We start from the raw sequence: 19,990 nt of genomic DNA on the forward strand, positions 1-19,990 counted from the left end.
GCAAAGGCTCAAGAGAGGGATGCAGGAGAGAATATGCAGGATGCATATTAGTCTCTGCATAACTCTTTTTAGCCTCTGCATCACTCTCTTGAGCCTCTGCATCACTCTCTTCGGCCTCTGCATCACTCTCTTGAGCCTCTGCAACACTCTCTTCAGCCTCTGCATCACTCTCTTAAGCCTCTGCATCACTCTCTTTGGCCTCTGCATCACTCTCTTAAGCCTCTGCTTCCTTTTCTTGATCCTCTGCATCACTCTCATAAGCCTCTGGATCCCTCTCATAAGCCTCTGCATCACTCTCTTGAGCCTCTGCATCCCTCTCTTAAGCCTCTGCATCACACTTTTGAGAGTAATTTCTAATTCTAATGAAAACACATTGATTTTTATCATTTGTATTGGAAACAACATTGTCATATGTCTTTTCTTGGATCTAAATAATACGAAACCTCGCTCTATGATTTGAAGTTAAAACCCTCAAATTTGGTAAAATAGTGACATTTTTTTTTCGTTTTTTATGAAGTGTGATTTTACGTAAATTTATTCGTTTTTACCAATATTTCGATACTACTTCAAATTTTCCTACGATAGGTGATTTGGCTTTCATATCTCAGAATTTCGCAAATTTTGCATTTTTAAGAAAGTTTCTTGCATTTTGTTTCGTACTAAAAATCATCGAATTTAGCAATATTTTGACGTTTATCATCCCCATTTCCTTTATGTGATTTAAACAAAATATCATCGAATTAGGCAATATTTTGCCGTTTTTCCACGTTTTTGAGAATTTTCAGTTTATTGTTATTTATTCAATAAATATACGATAAAAATGATGCAAACACATAATTGATTTGAAATTCACCTTAAAATATTTCATTTTCAATCATTTATTTGTTTCTCGTTAAAATACTGAGTAAGATATTGAAAAGGGCAGAAGTTCGGTTTTATTGCATATATCGACGTTTCAGCCGGAATAGAGCGGTTTTACGTGTACATCTTCCATCGGTAATATAAACGGAAAATCATTAACATTTTAGTTAATTCTAATGAAAACACATTGATTTATATCATTTGTATTGGAAACAACATTGTCATATGTCTTTTCTTGGATCTAAATAATACGAAATCTCGCTTTATGATTCGAAGTTAAAATCCTCAAATATGGTAAAATAGTGACTTTTTTCACGTTTTTTATGTAGTGTGATTTTACGTAAATATATTCGTTTTTACCAATATATCGATACTACTTCATGTTTTCTCACGGTGAGTGATTTGGCCTTCATATCTCAGAATTTCGCAAATTTTGCATTTTTAAGCAAGTTTCTTGCATTTTGTTTTGTAATAAAAATCATCGAATTTAGCAATATTTTGACGTTGATCATCCCCTTTTCCTTTATGTGATTTAAACAAAATATCATCGAATTAGGCAATATTTTGCCATTTTTCCACGTTTTTGAGAATTTACAGTTTATTGGTATTAATTCATTAATATATACGATAAAAATCATGCAAACACATAATTGATTAGATATTAACCTTAAATACTTCATTTTCAATCATCTATTTGTTTCTCGTTAAAATACTGAGTAAGATATTGAAAAGGGGAGAAGTTCTGTTTTTATTGCATATATCGACGTTTCAGCCGGAATTAGAGCGGTTTTACGTGTACATCTTCCATCGGTAATATAAGAGGAAAATCAGGAACATTTTAGTTAATTCTAATGAAAACACATTGATTTTTATCATTTGTATTGGAAACAACAGTGTCATATGTCTTTTCTTCGATCTAAATAATACGAAACCTCGCTTTATGATTCGAAGTTAAAATCCTCAAATATTGGTATAATAGTGACTTTTTTTCACGTTTTTCATGAGTATTTACGTATATTTATTCATTTTTACCAATATTTCGATAATATTTCATGTAGTATCACGATATGTGATTTTGCCTTCAAATCTAAGAATTTCGCATAATATTGCATTTTAAGCAAGTTTTCTTGAATTTTGTTTCGTACTAAAAATCATCAAATTTAGTAATATTTTGACGTTTATCATCCCCCTTTTCCTTCATGTGATATAAACAAAATATCATCGAATTAGGCAATATTTTGCTGTTTTTAAACGTTTTTGTGAATTTTCAGTTTATTGTTATTAATTCATTAAATATACAACAAAAATGATGCAAACACATAATTGATAAGAAATTAACCTTAAATACTTAATTTTCAATCATCTGTTTGTTTCTTGTTAATACTGAGTAAGATATTGAAAAGGGGAGAAGTTCCTTTTTATTGCATATATCGACGTTTCAGCCGGAAGAGAGCGGTTTTACGTGTACATCTTCGATCGGTAATATAAGAGGAAAATCAGGAACATTTTAGTTAACTCTAATGAAAACACATTGATTTTTATCATTTGTATTGGAAAAAACATTGTCATATGTCTTTTCTTCGATCTAAATAATACGAAACCTCGCTTTGTGATTCGAAGGTAAAATCCTCAAATTTGGTATAATAGTGACTTTTTTCACGTTTTTCATGATATTACGTATATATATTCATTTTTACCAATATTTCGATACTATTTCATGTAGTATCACGATATGTGATTTTGCTTTCATATATAAGAATTTCGCATAATATTACATTTTAAGCAAGTTTTCTTGAATTTTGTTTCGTACTAAAAATCATCAAATTTAGTAATATTTTGACGTTTACCATCCCCCTTTTCCTTTATGTGATATAAACAAAATATCATCGAATTAGGCAATATTTTGCTGTTTATCCACGTTTTTGTGAATTTTCAGTTTATTGTTATTAATTCATTAAATATACGATAAAAATGATGCAAACACATAATTGATTAGAAATTAACCTTAAATACTTTATTTTCAATCATCTGTTTGTTTCTCGTTAAAATACTGAGTAAGATATTGAAAAGGGGAGAAGTTCGGTTTTATTGCATATATCGACGTTTCAGCCGGAATGGAGCGGTTTTACGTGTAATACTTCCATCGGTAATATAAACGGAAAATCAGGAACCTTTTAGTTAATTCTAATGAAAACACATTGATTTTTATCATTTGTATTGGAAACAACATTGGTTTTTATCATTTGTATTGGAAACAACATTGTCATATGTCTTTTCTTGGATATAAATAATACGAAATCTCGCTTTATGATTCGCAGTTAAAATTCTCAAATATGGTAAAATAGTGACTTTTTTCACGTTTTTTATGTAGTGTGGTTTTACGTAAATATATTCGTTTTTACCAATATTTCGATACTACATGTTTTCTCACGGTTAGTGATTTGGCCTTCATATCTCAGAATTTCACAAATTTTGCATTTTTAAGCAAGTTTCTTGCATTTTGTTTTGTACTAAAAATCATCGAATTTAGCAATATTTTGAGGTTCATCATCCCCTTTTCCTTTATGTGATTTAAACAAAATATCATCGAATTAGGCAATATTTTGCTGTTTTTTCACGTTTTTGTGAATTTTCCGTTCATTGTTATTAATTCATTAAATATACGATAAAAATGATGCAAACATATAATTGATTAGAAATTAGTCTTAAATACTTCATTTTCAATCATCTATTTGTTTCTCTTTAAAATACTGAGTAAGATATTGAAAAGGGGAGAAGTTCGTTTTTTATTGCATATATCGACGTTTCAGCCGGATTAGAGTGGTTTTACGTGTAAATCTTCCATCGGTATTATAAACGGAAAATCAGGAACATTTTAGTTAATTCTAATGAAAACACATTGATTTTTATCATTTGTATTGGAAACAACATTGTCATATGTCTTTTCTTGGATCATCTTTTTGGTCTTTTCAAAAATCATCGAATTTAGCAATATTTTGAGGTTAATCATCCCCTTTTCCTTTATGTGATTTAAACAAAATATCATCGAATTAGGCAATATTTTGCTGTTTTTCACGTTTTTGTGAATTTTCCCTCTCTCTTTTTTTTCTTTTTTCTTTTCTCTCTGCATCCCTCTCTTTATCCTCTGCATCACTCTGTTGAGCCTCTGCATCATTCTCTTGAGCCTCTGCATCCCTCTCTTAAGCCTCTACATCATTCTCTTCATGCCTATGCATCAATCTCTTGTGCCTCTGAATCACTCTCTTAAGCCTCTGCATCTCTCTCTTCACCCTCTGCATCCCTCTCTGGAGCCTCAGCATCCCTCTCTTGAGCCTCTGCAGCACTCTCTTGAGCCTCTGCATCCCTCTCTTAAGCCTCTGCATCACTCTATTGAGCCTCTGCATCCCACTCTTGAACTCCTGCATCCCTCTCATGAGCCTCTGGATCCTTCTCTTAAGCCTTTGCATCACTCTCTTAAGCCTCTGCATCCCTCTCTTTAGCCTCTGCATCCCTCTCTTAAACCTCTGCATCCCTCTCTTGAGCCTTTGCATCACTCTCTTAAGCCTCTGTAACCCTCTCTGGAGGCTCTTCATCACTGACAAGAGCCTCTGCGTCCCTCTCTTGTGCCTCTGCATCACTCACTTGAGCCTCTGCATCCCACTCATGAGCCTCTGCATCCGTCTTTTAAGCCTCTGCATCACTCTCTTAAGCCTCTGCATCACTCTCGTAAGCCTCTGAATCACTCTCTTGAGCCTCGGCATCACTCTCCTGAGCTCCTGTATCCATCTCTTGAGCCTCAGCATCCCTCTCATGAGCCTCTGCATCCCTCTCTTGAGCCTTTGCATCACTCTCTTAAGCCTCTGCATCCCTCTCTTGAGCCTCTGCATCACTCTCGTAAGCCTCTGAATCACTCTCTTGAGCCTCGGCATCACTCTCTTGAGCTCCTGTATCCATCTCTTGAGCCTCAGCATCCCTCTCATGAGCCTCTGCATCCCTCTCTTGAGCCTTTTGCATCACTCTCTTGAGCCTCGGCATGCTGGAGGCCCCTGCCAGTGTGTTTAAATTCATCAAATATACGATAAAAATGTTGCAAACACATAATTGATTAGAAATTAACCTTAAACACTCCATTTTCAGTGAACTATTTGTTTCTCGTTAAAATACTGAGTAAGATATTGGAAAGGGGAGAAGTTCTTTTTTTATTGCATATATCGACGTTTCAGCCGGATTAGAGCGGTTTTACGTGTACATCTTACATCGGTAATATAAACGGAAAATCAGGAACATTTTAGTTAATTCTAATGAAAACACATTGATTTTTATCATTTGTATTTGAAACAACATTGTCATATGTCTTTTCTAGGATCTAAATAATACGAAACCTCGCTCTATGATTTGAAGTTAAAATCCTCAAATATGGTAATATAGTGACTTTTTCACGTTATTTATGGAATGTGATTTTACGTATATATATTCGTTTTTACCAATATTTCGATACTACTTCATGTTTTCTCACGATATGTGATTTGGCCTTCAAATCTCAGAATTTCGCAAATTTTGCATTTTAAGCAAGTTTTCTTGCATTTTGTTTTGTACTAAAAATCATCGAATTTATCAATATTTTGACCTTTATCATCCCCTTTTCCTTTATGTGATTTAAACAAAATATCATCGAATTAGGCCGTTTTTCCACGTTTTTGTGAATTTTCAGTTTATTGTTATTAATTCATTAAATATACGATAAAAATTATGCAAACACATATTTGATCAGAAAATAACCTTAAATACTTCATTTTCAATTCTCTATTTGTTTCTCGTTAAAATACTGAGTAAGATATTGAAAAGGGGAGGAGTTCCGTTTTTATTGCATATATCGACGTTTCAGCCGGAGTAGAACGGTTTTACGCGTACATCTTCCATCGGTAATATAAACCGAAAATCAGGAACATTTTAGTTAATTTTAATTAAAACACATTGATTTTTATCATTTGTATTGGAAGCAACATCTTTATACGTCTTTTCTAGGGTCTAAAAAATACGAAACGTCACTCTATGATTCGAAGTTAAAATCCTCAAATTTGGTATAATAATGACTTTTTTCACGTTTTCCATGTAGTTTGATATTACGTAAATATAATAATTCTACCAATATTTCGATACTATTTCATGTAGTATCACAATATGTGATTTGGCCTTGAAATCTCAGATTTTCGCATAATATTGCATTTTAAGCAAGTTTTCTTGCATTTTGTTTCGTACTAAAAATCATCGAAATCAGCAATATTTTGACGTTTATCATCCCCTTTTTCTTTATGTGATATAAACAAAATATCATCGAATTAGGCAATATTTTGCTGTTTTTCCACGTTTTTGTGAACTTTCAGTTTATTGCTATTAATTCATTAAATATACGATAAAAATTAATGCAAACACTTAATTGATTAGAAATTAACCTTAAACACTTCATTTTCAATCAACTATTTGTTTCTCGTTAAAATACTGAGTAAGATATTGAAAAGGGGAGAAGTTCTGTTTTTATTGCATATATCGACGTTTCAGCCTGATTAGAGGAGCTTTACATGTACATCTTCCATCGGTAATACAAACTGAAAATCAGGAACATTTTAGTTAATTCTAATGAAAACACATTGATTTTTATCATTTGTATTTGAAACAACAGTGTCATATGTCTTTTCTTGGATCTAAATAATAGGAAACCTCGCTCTATGATTTGAAGATAAAATCCTCATATATGGTAATATAGTGACTTTTTTCACGTTATTCATGTAGTGTGATTTTACGTATATATTTTCGTTTTTACTAATATTTCGATACTACTTCATGTTTTCTCACGATATGTGATTTGGCCTTCAAATATCAGAATTTCGCATATTTTGCATTTTAAGCAAGTTTTCTTGAATTTTGTTTTGTACTAAAAATCATCGAATTTATCACAATTTTGACCTTTATCATCCCCTTTTCCTGTATGTGATTTAAACAAAATATCATCGAATTAGGCCGTTTTTCCACTTTTTTTTAATTTTCAGTTTATTGTTATTAATTCATTAAATATACGATAAAAATTATGCAAACACATAATTGATCAGAAAATAACCTTAAATACTTCATTTTCAATCATCTATTTGTTTCTCGTTAAAATACTGAGTAAGATATTGAAAAGGGGAGTTCTGTTTTTATTGCATATATCGACGTTTCAGCCGGATTAGAACGGTTTTACGTGTACATCTTCCATCGGTAATATAAACCGAAAATCAGGAACATTTTAGTTAATTTTAATGAAAACACGTTGATTTTTATCATTTGTATTGGAAGCAACATCTTTATACGTCTTTTCTAGGGTCTAAAAAATACGAAACGTCGCTCTATGATTCGAAGTTAAAATCCTCAAATTTGGTATAATAATGACTTTTTTCACGTTTTTCATGTAGTTTGATATTACGTAAATATATTCATTTTAGCACAAAAGGAGAGAAGCAAGGGGGTCACCCTGTTGGACGCCTTCTCGCGAGTCAATTTCATGTTTGCCAAAAAGTAGCTTAAGATCCATACTGTAGCATGAATGTCAAAATATTGCTAAATTCGATGATTTTTAGTACAAAACAGAATGCAAGAAAACTTGCTTAAAATGCAAAATTTGCGAAATTCTGAGATTTGAAGGCCAAATCACATATCGTGAGAAAACATGAAATAGTATCGAAATATTGGTAAAAACGAATACATATACGTAAAATCACACTACATGAATAACGTAAAATAGTCACTATATTACCATATTTGAGGATTTTAACTTAAAATCATAGAGCAAGGTTTCGTATTATTTAGATCCAAGAAAAGACATATGACAATGTTGTTTCAAATACAAATTATAAAAATCAATGTGTTTTCATTAGAATTAACTAAAATGTTCCTGATTTTCCGTTTATATTACCGATGGAGGATGTACACGTAAACCGCTCTAATCCGGCTGAAACGTCAATATATGCAATAAAAACAGAACTTCTCCCCTTTCCAATAACTAACTCAGTATTTTAACGAGAAACAAATAGTTGACTGAAAATGGAGTGTTTAATGTTAATTTCAAATCAATTATGTGTTTGCATCATTTATATCGTATATTTAATGAATTAATAGCAATAAACTGAAAATTCACAAAAACGTGGAAAAACAGCAAAATATTGCCTAATTCGATGATATTTTCTTTATATCACATAGAGGAAAAGGGGATGAAAAACGTCAAAATATTGCTGATTTCGATGATTTTTAGTACGAAACAAAATGCAAGAAAACTTGCTTAAAATTATATATTATGCGAAAATCTGAGATTTGAAGGCCAAATCACATATCGTGATACTACATGAAATAGTATCGAAATATTGGTAAAAATGAATATATTTACGTAATATCAAACTACATGAAAACGTGAAAAAAGTCATTATTATACCAAATTTGAGGATTTTAACTTCGAATCATAGAGCGACGTTTCGTATTTTTTAGACCCTAGAAAAGACGTATAAAGATGTTGCTTCCAATACAAATGATAAAAATCAATGTGTTTTCATTAAAATTAACTAAAATGTTCCTAATTTTCGGTTTATATTACCGATGGAAGATGTACACGTAAAACCGTTCTAATCCGGCTGAAACGTCGATATATGCAATAAAAACAGAACTTCTCCCCTTTTCAATATCTTACTGAGTGTTTTAACGAGAAACAAATAGATGATTGAAAATGAAGTATTTAAGGTTATTTTTTGATCAATTATGTGTTTGCATAATTTTTATCGTATATTTAATGAAATAATAGCAATAAACTGAAAATTCGCAAAAACGTGGAAAAACAGCAAAATATTGCCTAATTTGATGATATTTTGTTTATATCACATAAAGGAAAAGGGGATGATCAACGTCAAAATATTGCTGATTTCGATGATTTTTAGTACGAAACAAAATGCAAGAAAACTTGCTTAAAATGATATATTATGCGAAAATCTGAGATTTGAAGGCCAAATCACATATAGTGATACTACATGAAATAGTACCGAAATATTGGTAAAAATGAATATATTTCCGTAATATCAGTAATTGGCATATTTTCGGTATAAAAACTCGTAATTTCAAACTGCGAATACGTGCAGAGAGCTAGAACTTGGCTCCAAAATATGGCTCAAGCGCTGAATTTGGGATGTTTGGGATATTTTGGAAACTGCAGGGAGGGTTTGGGAAAAAAGTGATCCATCGTAGGTTTCAGTAATTGGCATATTTTCGGTATAAAAGTCGTAATTTCAAACTGCGAATACGTGCAGAGAGCCCGAATTTGGCTCAAAAATATGGCTCAAACGTCGAATTTGGTATGTTTGGGATATTTTAAAAACTGCAGGGAGGGTTTGGGCAAAATGATATCCATCGCCGCTTTCAGTAATTGTCATGTTTTTGGTATAAAAAACCGTAATTTCAATCAGCGAATAAGCGCAATAAGCCAGAATTTGGCTCCAAAATATGGCTCAAGCGTCGAATTTTGGATGTTTGGGATATTTTGAAAACTGCAGGGGGGGGGGGGGGGGGTTTGGGCAAAATGTAACCTATCGCTGCTCTCAGTAATTGACATATTTTCGGTATAAAAAGTAGTAATTTCAAACTGCGTATACGTGCAGAGAGCTAGAATTTGGCTCCAAAATATGGCCCAAACGTTGAATTTGGGATATTTAGGATAATTTGAAAACTGCAGAGAGGGTTTCGTCAAAATGTGATCCATCGCTGCTTTCAGTAATTGGCATATTTTCGGTATAAAAAGTCGTAATTTCAAACAACGAATACATGCAGAAAGCCAAAATTTGGCTCCAAAATATGGCTCAAGGGTCGAATTTGTGATGTTTAGGATATTTTGTAAACTGCAGGGAGGGTTTGGGCAAAATGTGACGCATCGCTGCTTTCAGTAATTGGCATATTTTCAGTATAAAAAGTCGTAATTTCAAACTGCGAATACGTGCAGAGAGCCAGAATTTGACTCCAAAATAAGGCTCCAGGGACGAATTTGGGATGTTTAGGATATTTTGAAACGTGCAGGTGGGGGGGGGGGTGGACAAAATGTGACCCATCGCCGCTCTCAGTAATTGGCATATTTTCGGTATAAAAAGTCGGAATTTCAATTAAGTAATCAAATTTCAATAAATTTCAATTTCAATTTCGAAATTTCGAAATTAAGAGAGGGATGCAGAGGCTCCAAAAAGTGATGCAGAGGCTCAAGAGAGTGATGAAGAGGCTTAGGGAAATGATGCAGAGGCTCAAGAGAGGGATGCAGAGGCTCAAGAGTATGATGCAGAGGCTAAAGTGAGTGATGCTGAGGCTTAGGAGGATGATGCAGAGGCTAAGAGAGGGTTGCGGAGCCTGAAGAGAGTGATGCAGAGGCTAAAGAGAGTGATGCAGAGGTTTAAGAGAGTGATGCAGAGGTTTAAGAAATTGATACAGAGGCTCAAGAGAGTGATGCAGAGGCTTAAGAGAGTGATGCAGAGGCTCAAGAGAGTGATGCAGAGGCTTAGGAGAATGATGCAGAGGCTCAAGAGAGTGATGCAGAGGCTAAAGAGAGAGATGCAGAGTCTTAAGAGAGTGATGCACAGGCCTAAGAGAGTGATGCAGAGGCTCAAGAGAGTGATGCAGAGGCTCAAGAGAATGATGTAGCGGCTTAAGAGAGGGATGTTGTGGGGTTGTATCGTGGGGTAGGGTAGTAATTGGACCTACTAAGCCGTTCACGACATAAAATGTTTGGGCACATTTCCTCTCATTAAATGCATCTGTTCACCTAGCAGTAAATTGGTAGCCAGGAGTCAGTCAGCATGTTGTGAACTGGTATCATGGGAGAGCGAGAGAGGCAGAAATACAGAGAAAGAAACAGGCATAACATACAAAGTCAGAAAGAGAACAGAAGAGAGGAAGATCAGAGGAAGATCAGAGAGAGAAACAGCGAGAGAACGGTAAGAGTCTGTTTGTATAAATTAGCTGTCCTCACTCCTACTCTGCAGATAAGGAGAAAAAACTCTTACAATGTTGATTGCCTTTTTTTTCTAACTAATAACTTACCACAATTCCTACAACTTCTCTCACAAAGGTAAAATAGTCCCTTTCAGTACCATAAAAGTTAGTAAATTATTAACCTTCATGAGTCAAAAAAACACTCGAGTTTCTCTCTTTAAATTTTACTTCCGTGTATATTAATTTAAATGTCGAAAAATGCCCTCAATAATGTCTAAGTTATCAACGTGTTGGTCTCCTTCTGGGCTTCACACTCCCCCTTCAGCTTCCAGTCAAGACGTCATCCTCCTCCTCCTCCTCAAATAGCCCAAACAAAAACCCATCCACGCCAGGCAAATTTACGTCGGAGCTTTACCCTGTTTATTAACGCCCAAATACAATAATTACAGATATTATTTACTCAAACGTATCAAAGTTAACTGTTGCAGCCAAATATATATTTTGTTCAGCTGGAATATTGGAGCATTAAACCGCCGACGACATGTTACCAAATTACTCAATATAAATATAAGAACCAGCTTTGGAAAACTTGGCGACCCCAGAATGGCCTAGTCGGATGGGAATCTGTTCTCATGAGAACTGACGTGTGTTCGAGTCTGTCAAAACGGTGTAACTACAGGGCACAGATTTGTGTGTGTCCCGTCCTGTAGCTGCGTCCGTCCATCTCGACTGTGAGGTCTCTGGGTAGCTAAAACTTGACCTGACCTGACCTGACCCTGGGATGTGGGGTAGGGTGGAAGTCCGGGGGCCCACGGACCCACACCTGGACCCGAGTTAGATTAGGTAAGGCGAGGTCGTGTCGTGTCAGGTCGTGTCGTGTCAGGTCGTGTCAGGTCGTGTCGTGTCGTGTCGGGTCAGGTCGTGTCGGGTTGGGTCGTGTCGGGTCGGGTCGTGTCGGGTCGGGTCGTTTCGGGTCGTGTCGGGTCAGGTCGTGTCGGGTCAGATCGTGTCGGGTCAGGTCGTGTCGGGTCAGGTCGTGTCGGGTCAGGTCGTGTCGGGTCAGGTCGTGTCGGGTCAGGTCGGGTCATAAATAAATAAAAATAAATAAATAAAAATGAATAAATAAAATTGAATAAATAACGCGCCGAATGTATCGCCGAATGTATCGCCGAATGAATAATAACGAATAAAGCATGAATAAATATAAATAAAAAATAAAAATAAAATAAAAATAAAAATAAAAATAAATAAATACAAAAAATGAATAAATCGCCGAATGAATCGTCACCGAACATAATCGTCGCGCAAATCGTCGGGTAAATCGTCGTGTAAATCGTCGGGTAAATCGTCGGGTAAATCGTCGCGTAAATCGTCGCGTAAATCGTCGCGTAAATTGTCGCGTAAATCGTCGCGTAAATCGTCGGATAAATCGTCGCGTAAATCGTCGGATAAATCGTCGGATAAATCGTCGCGTAAATCGTCGGATAATTTTTACCCGTTTTTTACCCGTGTAAAAACGGGTAAACCCGACAGGTAAACCCGACGGGGTTTACCCGTCGTGTAAGTCGTCGAATAAATAAAATAAAATAGTCTAAAATCTGTTCTCATGATAACTGACGTGAAAACTGTAAACTAAACACGTCGGGTAAACTGTCAGGGTAAAGCGGCAGGTAAACCGTCTTTGTAAACCGTCTGGTAAACCGTCGGTTAAACCGTCATTGTAAACCATCGGGTAAACCGTCATTGTAAACCGTCATTGTAAACCGTCGGGTAAATCGTCATTGTAAACCGTCGAGTAAACATTCGGGTAAACCGTCGAGTAAACCTTCGGGTAAACCGTCATTGTAAACTGTCGGGTAAATCGTCGAGTAAACCGTCGGGTAAATCGTCGGGTCGGGTAAATGGACCGATCATTAAATTATGACTTTTTATCCCAAACATCCCAAATTTGACGCTTGAAAATAAGCCAATTACTGAAAGCAGCGATGGGTCACATTTTGCCCAAACCCACCGGCAGTTTGCAAAATATCCCAAACATCCCAAATACTACGCTTGAGCCATATTTTGAAGCCAAATTCGGGCTCTCTGCACGTATTCACTGTTTGAAATTTCGACTTTTTATACCGAAAATATGCCAATTACTGAGAGCGGCGATGGGTCACATTTTGTCCCCCCCCCCCTTCCCCCCCCCCTGCAAGTTTCAAAATATCCCAAACATCCCAAATACGTCCCTGGAGCCTTATTTTGGAGTCAAATTCTGGCTCTCTGCACGTATTCGCAGTTTGAAAAACGACTTTTTATACCGAAAATATGTCAATTACTGAAAGCAGCGATGGGTCACAATTCGGCCAAACCCCCCCCCCCCTGCAGTTTTCAAAATATCCCAAACATCCCAAATTCGACCCTTGAGCCATATTTTGGAGCCAAATTCTGGCTTTCTGTGCTTATTTGCTGTTTGAAATTACGACTTTTATACCGAAAATATGCCAATTACTGAAAGCGGCGATGGATCACATTTTGCCCAAACCCTCCCTGCAGTTTCCAAAATATCCTAAACATCACAAATTCGACCCTTGAGCCATATTTTGGAGCAAATTTTGGCTTTCTGCATGTATTCATTGTTTGAAATTACGACTTTTTATACCGAAAATATGCCAATTACTGAAAGCAGCGATGGATCACATTTTGACGAAACCCTCTCTGCAGTTTTCAAATTATCCCAAATATCCCAAATTCAACGTTTGGGCCATATTTTGGAGCCAAATTCTAGCTCTCTGCACGTATACGCAGTTTGAAATTACTACTTTTTATACCGAAAATATGTCAATTACTGAGAGCAGCGATAGGTCACATTTTGGCCCCCCCCCCCCTGCAGTTTTCAAAATATCCCAAACATCCCAAAAATTGACGCTTGAGCCATATTTTGAAACCAAATTTGGGCTCTCTGCACGTATTCGCAGTTTGAAATTACGTCTTTTTATACCGGAAATATGCCATTTACTGAGAGCAGCGATGGATCATATTTTGCCCAAACCCTCCCTGTAGTTTTCAAAACATAGCAAACATCCCAAATGCGACGCTTGAGCCATATTTTAGAGCCAAATTCGGGCTCTCTGCATGTATTCCCAGTTTGAAATTACGACTTTTATACCGAAAATATGCCAATTACTGAAACCTGCGATGGATCACTTTTTTCCCAAACCCTCCCTGCTGCTTCCAAAATATCCCAAATATCCCAAATTCAATGCTTGAGCCATATTTTGGAGCCAAATTCTATCTCTCTGCACGTATTCGCAGTTTGAAATTACGAGTTTTTATACCGAAAATATGCCAATTACTGAGAGCGTCGATGGATCACATTTTGCCCAAACCTTCCCTGTAGTTTTCAAAATATCCCAAACATCCCAAATTTGACCCTTGAGAATTATTTTGGAGCTAAATTCTGGCTCTCTGCATATATTCGCAGTTTGAAATTATGATTTTTTATCCCAAACATCTCAAATTTGACGCTTGAAAATAAGATAATTACTGAAAGCAGCGATGGGTCACATTTTGCCCAAACCCCCCGGCTGTTTGCAAAATATCCCAAACATCCCAAATTCAACCCATGAGCTATATTTTGGAGCCAAATTCTGGCACTCCTCACGTATTCGCTGTTTGAAATTACGGCATTTTATAACGAAAACATGACAATTACTGAAAGCGGCAATAGATCACATTTTGCCCAAACCCTCCCTGCAGTTTTGAATATATCCCAAACATCCCAAATTCGACGCTTGAGTCATAATTTGGAGCAAAATTCGGGCTCTCTGCACGTATTAGCAGTTTGAAATTATGACATTTTATACCGAAAATATGCCAATTACTGAGTGCACCGATGGATTACATTTTGCCCAAGCCATCCCCGCTGTTTTCAAAATATCCCAAACATCCCAAGTTTGACCCTTGAGCCATATTTTGGAGCCAAATTTTGGCTTTCTGCATGTATTCGTTGTTTGAAATTACGACTTTTTATACCGAAAATATGCCAATTACTGAAAGCAGCGATGGATCACATTTTGACGAAACCCTTTCTGCAGTTATCAAATTATCCCAAACATCCCAAATTCGACCCTTGAGTCATGTTTTGGAGCCAAATTCTGGCTCTCTGCACGTATTCGCAGTTTGAATTTACGACTTTTCATACCGAAAATATGCCAATTACTGAGAGCAGTGATGGATAAAATTTTGCCCCCAACCTTCCTTGCAATTTTCAAAATATCCGAAACATCCTAAATTTGAACCTTGAGAATTATTTTGGAGCTAAATTCTGGCTCTCTGCACGTATTCGCAGTTTGAAATTACGACTCTTTATCCCAAACTTCCCAAATATGACGCTTGAAATATGCCAATTACTGAAAACAGCGATGGGTCTCATTGCTCAAACTCCCTGGCAGTTTGCAAAATATCCCAAACATCCCAAATTCGACCTTTGAGCCATATTTTGGAGCCAAAATCAGGCTTTCTGCGAGTATTCGCAGTTTGAAATTACGAATTTTTATACCGAAAACATGACAATTACTATAACAGCGTTGGATCACATTTTGCCCAAACCCTCCCTGCAGTTTTCAAAATATCCCAAACATTCCAAATTCCACGCTTGAGCCATATTTTGGAGCCAAATTCGGGCTCTCTGCACGTATTCGCAGTTTGAAATTATTTCATTTTCTACCGAAAATATGCCAATTACTGATTGCTTCGATGGGTCACATTTTGCCCAAACTCCCCTGCTATTTTCATATTATTCCAAACATCCCAAATTCGACCCATGACCTATATTTTGGAGCCAAATTCTGGCTCTCTGCACGTATTCGCAGTTTGAAATTACGAGTTTTTATACCGAAAATATGCCAATTACTGAGAGCGGCGATGGATCACATTTTGCCCAAACCATTCATGTAGTTTTCAAAATATCCTAACATCCCAAATTCGACCCTTGAGAATTATTTTGGAGCTAATTTCTGGCTCTCTGCATGTAATCGCAGTTTGAAATTATGACTTTTTATCCCAAACATCCCAAATTTGACGATTGAAAATAAGCCAATTACTGAAAGCAGCGATGGGTCACATTTTGCCCAAACCCCCCGGCAGTTTGCAAAATATTCCAAACATCCCAAATTCGACCCATGAGCTATATTTTGGAGCCAAATTCGGGCTCTCTGCACGTATTCGCTGTTTGAAATTACGATATTTTATAACGAAAACATGACAAATACTGAAAGCGGCGATGGATCACATTTTGCCCAAACCCTTCCTGCAGTTTTCAAAATATCCCAAACATCCCAAATTCGACGCGTGAGCCATATTTTGGAGCCAAATTCGGGGTCTCTGCACGTGTTCGCAGTTTGAAATTATTTCATTTTATACCGAAAATATGCCAATTACTAAGTGCGGCGATGGACCACATTTTACCCAGGCCCTCCCTTCAGTTTTCAAAATATCTCAAACATCCCCAATTCAACCCTTGAGCCCTATTTAGGAGCCAAATTTTGGCTTTCTGCATGTATTCGCAGTTTGAAATTACGACTTTTCATACCGAAAATATGCCAATTACTGAAAGCGGCGATGGATCACATTTTGCCCAAACCCTCCCTGTAGTTTCCAAAATATCCCAAACATCCAAAATTCAACGCTTGAGTCATATTTTGGAGCCAAATTCTAGCTCTCTGCACGTTTTCGCAGTTTGAATTTACGACTTTTTATACCGAAAATATGCCAATTACTGAGAGCGGCGGTGGATCAAATTTTGCCCCAAACCTTCCCTGCAATTTTCAAAATATCCCAAACATCCTAAATTTGAACCTTGAGAATTATTTTGGAGCTAAATTCTGGCTCTCTGCACGTATTCGCAGTTTGAAATTATCACTTTTTATCCCAAACTTCCCAAATTTGACCCTTGAAAATAAGCCAATTACTGAAAGCAGCGATGGGTCACATTTTGCCCAAACCCCCCGGCAGTTTGCAAAATATCCCAAACATCCCAAATACTACGCTTGAGCCATATTTTGAAGCCAAATTCGGGCTCTCTGCACGTATTCACTGTTTGAAATTTCGACTTTTTATACCGAAAATATGCCAATTACTGAGAGCGGTGATGGGTCACATTTTGTCCAACCCCCCCCCCCCCCCCCCACCTGCAAGTTTCAAAATATCCCAAACATCCCAAATTCTTCCCTGGAGCCTTTTTTTGGAGTCAAATTCTCTCTCTCTGCACATATTCGCAGTTTGAAATTACGACTTTTTATACTGAAAATATGCCAATTACTGAAAGCAGCGATGCGTCAAATTTTGCCCAAACCCCCTTGCAGTTTTCAAATATCCCAAACATCCTAAATTCGACCATTGGATTTTGGAGCCAAATTCTGGCTCTGCACGTATTCGCAGTTTGAAATTATGACTTTTATACTGAAAATATGCCAATTACGGAAAGCGGCGATGGATCACATTATTCCCAAACCCTCCCTGCAGTTTTAAAAATATCCCAAACATCCCAAATTCGACCCTTGAGCCATATTTTCTAGCCGAATTCTGGCTTTCTGCACGTATTCGCAGTTTGAAAAACTACTTTTTATACCGAAAATATGTCATTTACTGAAAGCAGCGATGGGTCACAATTCGGCCAAACCCCCCCCCCCCCCTGCAGTTTTCAAAATATCCCCAACATCCCAAATTCGACGCTTGAGCCATATTTTGCAGCCAAATTCTGGCTTTCTGCGCTTATTCGCTGTTTGAAATTACGACTTTTTATACCGAAAACATGACAATTACTGAAAGCGGCGATGGATATAATTTTGCCCAAACCCTCCCTGCAGTTTTTAAAATATCCCAAACATCCCAAATTCGACGTTTGAGCCATATTTTCGAGCCAAATTCGGGCTCATAATTGAGCCCGAATTTGGTATAATAATGACTTTTTTCACGTTTTTCATGTAGTTTGATATTACGGAAATATACTAATTTTTACCATTATTTCGATATTATTTCATGTAGTATCACGATATGTCATTTGGCCTTCAAATCTCAGATTTTCGCATAATATTGCATTTTAAGCAAGTTTTCTTGCATTTTGTTTCGTACTAAAAATCATCGAATTCAGCAATATTTTAACTGAATTCGAAAATAACCTTAAGTACTTCATTTTTAATCATCTATTTGTTTCTCGTTAAAATACTGAGTAAGATATTGAAAAGGGGAGAAGTTCTCTTTTTATTGCATATATCGACGTTTCAGCCGGATTAGAACGGTTTTACGTGTACATCTTCCATCGGTAATATAAACCGAAAATCAGGAACATTTTAGTTAATTTTAATGGAAACACATTAATTTTTATCATTTGTATTTGAAGCAACATCTTTATACGTCTTTTCTAGGGTCTAAAAAATACGAAACGTCGCTCTATGATTCGAAGTTACAATCCTTCGAATTTTTATCTTCGATAAAATCCTTCGAATTTAAATTATGTGTTTGCATCATTTTTATTGTATATATAATGAAATAATAGCAATAAACTGAAAATTCACAAAAACGTGGAAAAACGGCAAAATATTGCTTAATTCAATGATATTTTGTTTAAATCACGTAAAGGAAAAGGAGATGATAAAGGTCAAAATATTGCTAAATTCGATGATTTTTAGTACAAAACAAAATGCAAGAAAACTTGCTTAAAATGCAAAATTTGCGAAATTCTGTGATTTGAAGGCCAGATCACATATCGTGAGAAAACATGAAGTAGTATCGAAATATTGGTAAAAACGAATATATATACGTAAAATCACACTACATGAATAACGTGAAAAAAGTCACTATATTACCATATTTGAGGAATTTAACTTCAAATCATAGAGCGAGGGTTCGTATTATTTAGATCCAAGAAAGACATATGACCATGTTGTTTCAAATACAAATTATAAAAATCAATGCGTTTTCATTAGAATTAACTAAAATGTTCTTGATTTTCCGTTTATATTACCGATGGAAGATGTACACGTAAAACCGCTCTAATCCGGCTAAAACGTCGATATATGCAATAAAAACAGAACTTCTCCACTTTTAAATATCTTACTTAGTATTTTAACGAGAAACAAATAGTTGATTGAAAATGAAGTGTTTAAGGTTAATTTCTAATCAATTATAAGTTTGCATTATTTTTATCGTATATTTAATGAATTAATAGCAATAAACTGAAAATTCACAAAAACGTGGAAAAACAGCAAAATATTGCCTAATTCGATGATATTTTGTTTATATCACATAAAGGAAAAGGGGATGATAAACGTCAAAATATTGCTGATTTCGATGATTTTTAGTACGAAGCAAAATGCAAGAAAACTTGCTTAAAATGCAATATTATGCGAAAATCTGAGATTTGAAGACCAAATCACATATCGGGATACTACATGAAATAGTATCGAAATATTGGTAAAAATGAATATATTTACGTAATATTAAACTACATGAAAAACGTGAAAAAAGTCATTATTATACCAAATTTGAGGATTTTAACTTCGAATCATAGAGCGACGTTTCGTATTTTTTAGACCCCAGAAAAGACGTATAAAGATGCTGCTTCCAATACAAATGATAAAAATCAATGTGTTTTCATTAAAATTAACTAAAATGTTCCTGATTTTCGGTTTATATTACCGATGGAAGATGTACACGTAAAACCGTTCTACTCCGGCTAAAACGTCGATATATGCAATAAAAACAGAACTTCTCCACTTTTAAATATCTTACTTAGTATTTTAACGAGAAACAAATAGTTGATTGAAAATGAAGTGTTTAAGGTTAATTTCTAATCAATTATAAGTTTGCATTATTTTTATCGTATATTTAATGAATTAATAGCAATAAACTGAAAATTCACAAAAACGTGGAAAAACAGCAAAATATTGCCTAATTCGATGATATTTTGTTTATATCACATAAAGGAAAAGGGGATGATAAACGTCAAAATATTGCTGATTTCGATGATTTTTAGTACGAAGCAAAATGCAAGAAAACTTGCTTAAAATGCAATATTATGCGAAAATCTGAGATTTGAAGACCAAATCACATATCGGGATACTACATGAAATAGTATCGAAATATTGGTAAAAATGAA

The sequence above is a fragment of the Procambarus clarkii genome, chromosome 47 (genome assembly GCF_040958095.1).
Source record: "Procambarus clarkii isolate CNS0578487 chromosome 47, FALCON_Pclarkii_2.0, whole genome shotgun sequence".
NCBI lineage: Eukaryota > Metazoa > Arthropoda > Malacostraca > Decapoda > Cambaridae > Procambarus > Procambarus clarkii.